This window comes from Schistocerca gregaria, chromosome 8, assembly GCF_023897955.1.
Source record: "Schistocerca gregaria isolate iqSchGreg1 chromosome 8, iqSchGreg1.2, whole genome shotgun sequence".
In the NCBI taxonomy this organism is placed as follows: domain Eukaryota; kingdom Metazoa; phylum Arthropoda; class Insecta; order Orthoptera; family Acrididae; genus Schistocerca; species Schistocerca gregaria.
This window is the reverse complement of record NC_064927.1, coordinates 213,353,622-213,358,541: the sequence shown is the minus strand read 5'-3', so window position 1 is coordinate 213,358,541 and position 4,920 is coordinate 213,353,622. Positions and strand designations below refer to the sequence as shown.

Here is a 4,920-nt window from a genome sequence, read left to right as displayed (position 1 = left end):
TCGCTCGAACATTGTAGCAGGGTAGTAGAGGAAGCGACGTTTCGAATTCTGCAACTGCTTACTTTTTTTTAAATCAATGGTCATATTATTTACTTTATATGACTTGTAGAGGTAATTTAATGAAACACCCCGTTGCATTTTCGTTAAGTTGTAGTAAACTTCGTGTTATCCGACTATTTACTATATGTAATTAAATTCTAAAGGACAGAGGATGTCTCCAGAATGAGATTTTCACTCTGGTGTGGATTGTCCGCGGATGTGAAACTTCCGGGCAGGTTAGAATTGTCTACCGGATCGAGATTCGAACTCGGGACCTTCGCCTTACGTGGGGAAGTGCTTTACCATCTGATCTGTGGCTAAGTCATGTCTCTGCAATATCCTTTCTTCCAGGAATGCTAATTCTGCAAGGTTCGCAGGAGTGTTTCTTTGAAGTTGGGAAGGTAGGAAACGAGGTAGTGGTGAAAGTGAAGCTGTGAGGACTGGGCGTGTGTTGTGCCTGGGTAGCTCAGATGGGGCCGTCACGGTTGTTCAGTTGGCCTCTGTAATAAAAAACTGAGACAAAGGATCAACAAACAAACTTGAACGGATCTCATGTAACGTCCGCATCGACCAAACACAACTATCAACAACGAACATAAATGCAAAAAAGAACTAATAAATAAATAAAAATGGTAGAGCACTTGCCAGCGGAAGGAAAGGGTCCCAAGTTCGAGTCTCGGTTCAACACACAGTTTTAATCTGGCAGGAATTTTCATGTACTGCGCTGTTTGACGAGACACTTTCAAGAGGTATCAGAACTGGGTTCCAGTCATGTTACCTCTTGCCTTTAGTTGACCGATTCTCTTCAGTGTTGCTCTTTTTCTTCTGTTTCGTTTCTTCTTTTTGTATAGAGTAAATATTTTATGTTGGTGGTATATTCAAGAAGGTGACATTCTCATACTACATCACAGTGACACCTTATCATCTACTCCGAAATCACAAATAGCACATACTTCTATCAGAAAAACATTAACGTACATACTTGTGACAATATGTGCTGCTATAGAAATCTACACTTCCCCCTTCCCCATTAATGCTAAGTATTTTATAGAAGAACGGTTTAATACAGATTTACAGCATTATGAACAGTAGTTTTACTGGATGATTATAACGGTGTGTAGTGGTAATTGCTAAAATCACTATTAAAGCTAACGCCAGATGCGGTTAGGAGTGTTACAAATCCACCAGCGTTGGTAGACCTGTTCAGCGCTGTTACGTTCTGGAATAATTTTCAGTTCAACTATTCACACACTAGAGAGAGTAGCATAATGTAGAGATACATAGAACAAATGAGAAATGTTTTTGTTTTTTCAACCAACTACGTAACAAAAGATTACTAGCCCTACTTACCACTACAGTCAGTAATGGGTAGTTGCACATCCTTCCTGCTAAGGTGCAATAGCTGCTACTTACATTAATATTTGTAAGAAATAACCCAATCTTACTCATTCTCCACACTCCTCTCCCTCATCCCGCTCCATAAAGAAACTGCTCACCGCTCCAGTCCTCTATGTCACATTAGCACTACATTTAGGCAATGAAATATTTTTTATCTTTCATAGTAATAACCAAATCAGTCCAACTAAAACAAATATTAAATTGAACTGCGTACCTTTAATAAAGAAAACTGAAGCTGAAATTAATTTTATCTCTCATGCGAGCTGAATAACACATTTTTTAAAGAATTTTTGGTACGAATGCCTCTTAGACAAGTAAACTTGGATCAAACACGAACACAAAGCTTGAGTTTGAGATTAAATACTCATGCAACGTTTCTGAGTGGAAAGATGGTTATTCTTTAAACCAGAATTTCTACAAGTTCCCTGCTGCACCATGGAGTGAGAAAAAGGAAATTAATTTGCAGTATGGCTGATTTAATATCTGGAGCTATTGTTATGTATGTGAAGAACATTTTTGCCAAGGACATTTTGAAAACATTTCTAGATATCCTGTGATTATATTGAAGTCCATGGAATTAGTTTTATATCAATTTCGCCTTCCCCCTCCCAAATGTTTGCTATACTAATGTTAGTATCAGCATTGGTAGGAATGTTGACAACTTTTTCACTTCAGCACCTGATACAAATATTACAGCACATGTGAAATTATTAAATAAGATGTAAAAAGTGTCAAAAATAAATGTTGTATATACATATTATGTCATTATTAAAACGCATGGGTGTAGCGGAAAAGAGTTCAAAAGCGATGTCCCTCCACTACATTAACCATGTAGTACATTTCTATAGATACCTGTGTCATTAACGAAGATCACTTCCTCTGCCGTCACTTCATTCTCCAGTCGATGTACAGAAATTTTATTTTTCGACTTTATAAAATGTAATTTGCTTAAAATTCCGATGACTGAAAATACATAAATATCAGTTAAGAGAGGCCAAGAGAAACCGATAACTTTAGTAGACATTGAAGTGAGCCTACATCATTATTTCACAATATTAAATGTAATTCTTTGTTTCAGACTGAGAATTCTCAAACTGTGTGTATTAATTAAGCAAGGTACTTTATCTCTAGACCATGAGACCCAGCTACAACATACGAATGAAAAATATTGAGTCCTAATACATGTGTTTTGAAAAGCAGGAATACAGATTCTGACTCAATATTTCTCCTTATTCGAAGTTCATTGCCAGGTCACAAAAACTTTTCGGTTTCCAGACCCGTGCTTGACCAGCAGACTACGAGGCCCACCCATAAATATTAAATGAAAGACATTGCCGTCTAATATGCCTTCTTAGAACAGCCAGAATACAGTTTGTTGTAGCATATTTTCAGTACTCGAAGTTCACTGCGAATGTGCTGTCGTTGTCTGCTTCTGTATCATTTCACGGCTAATGCACTTCTTACATTTTTGATGTTCTGTGTCTCGCGCAGAACAGCAGAACGTGACTATCCCAGCGATCTGAACATCTCATTACCCAGTCAGATGCACAATTTAGGGACCGAGTAATGATTTTTCTGCTGGTTAAGTCGTATTTCCAAGGGATTTTTATTTTAGGACCCTAGCAATGCTGGATCGCTTGAGATAAATTTTTAACAATTACAGTATGTCGGGATAGTAATCGAGGAAGGTTTCTGAAATAAAATCAGTCCATCCAGTATAATAAAAGTAGTCACAACTTCGAAACACGTTCCTTTTATATTGAAGAATTAAAAGTTTCTAAAGAAAAAACTACGGTGTGACTGAGATCGTGGGCGAAGGGCTGGTACAGATGTAGGATAAAGCTTTGCGAAAGGTGTTGGCACCACTTCTCCATTAGCACTCACCATCTAACATTACTACAGTACGTATGTTTACAGCGTTGCTTCACTCGCTGGGGGTGGAGGGGTTATGGTGGGTCGACGTACATTTATTGACCTTAATAACAGAAGCAAGCTGCGTTTTTGTTATAGAGACGAACTGTATCAATAATAGAGAATCTATGAGAAACAATTCTACGGTTTTCGATTTTCAATTGAAGGAAAATGAGTTGGCCTTCACTAAAGGAATTAATAAAAAGCTATCTGGCTTTGTAATGTATGAACACTCTTGCATTTACTTTGAAACTAAAAACTAAAGCACGTCCGAAAGGGCCATGAAGGTCCAACGGTATCGACCGGCCGCCGTGTCATTCTCAACCCACAGGCGTCACTGGTATCAGATATGGATTGGCATATGGTCAGCACACCACTCTCGCGTATGTCAGTTGACGTGATCGGAGCCGCTACTTCTCAGTCAAGTAGCTCCTCAGTATGCCTTACAAGGTCTGAGTGCGCTCCACTTGCCAACGGCGCTCGGAAGACCGGATGGTCACCCATCCAAGTTCTAGCCCAGCCCGACATCGCTTAACTTCGGTGATCTGACGGGAAACGGTGTTATCACTGCGGCAAGGCCGTTGATTCCATTTACTTTAAGGAAAACTATATGGCGACCTGTTTGGTTGCAATCTGATTAATACATCACAAAAATTACATAGTTAAGTGAGTCAATGAAGGTGAACTCATTTGTCACCATTCCTGTAAAGAGTCAGTCATAAGAGCCAATATGTGTAACGCTTGACCTACAGTGTGCCAGCGGGTGTCCTTTCCAGTGTTTGATTTGTGCTGTTACCAGTGGGGGGGATGTCTTAGGGAGTCAGTATAATTATGTATGTTACTAGCTTGGACCGTGGCCTTACCCATGGTTAAGCAGCTATTTATAAATAGATGTTAATGCCGAAACTCACTATTCACGCGTAAGCACTATCAAAAAAGCCGTCCCTTATTATATCTTTACAAGTACATTATAGGTAAAGCTTATTTACAAAATCATCTACATACAGGTATACGAGGGGAATTCAAGTAGTAAAGGCACATTTGTGAAAAGCTGTACTTATTCTGATGATAGAAAACAGAAACATGCGTTATTTTTCTACGTAACGTCCCTGGACTTCAATGCAGGTTTCCTGACGTTTTATGAGTTTTTTTATTTCATCAGAAAATACGTTTATCGCTTGCATATGTAACCAATTTTGCACCGCAGCAATGACGTCTTCATCACTTTCAAATCTTCTTCTCTGTAGTGCTTCCGTTAAGGGTCCAAACATGTGAAAATAGTTTGGAGCCAGGTCTGGACTGTATGGTGGATGTTCCAGCGCCTCGAATCTCAACTCTTTTATTGCGTCGGCTGTCCGTTTGGCAGAATGTGGGCGAGCGTTATATTGCTGCAGGATGACACCTCTTCACAGTTTTCCACGACGTTTGGATCTGATTGCATGTTTTAGTTTTGTATGCAACACATCACATCCACCATACAATACAGACCTGGCTCCAAAGCCACGTTTACGCTGGGGCGACGTCTTGCAACATTGTGGCATGCTACGGAAATGTGGCATGCGTCGTCTTCTT

At 39.5% G+C, this 4,920-nt stretch overlaps 1 pseudogene; it reads right to left on the bottom strand.

Moving 5' to 3' along the window:
• Positions 1-3,816: 3,816 nt before the first annotated feature.
• LOC126285544 (5S ribosomal RNA) lies at positions 3,817-3,934 on the bottom strand (annotated as a pseudogene).
• Between the last annotated feature and the right edge of the window lie 986 nt (positions 3,935-4,920).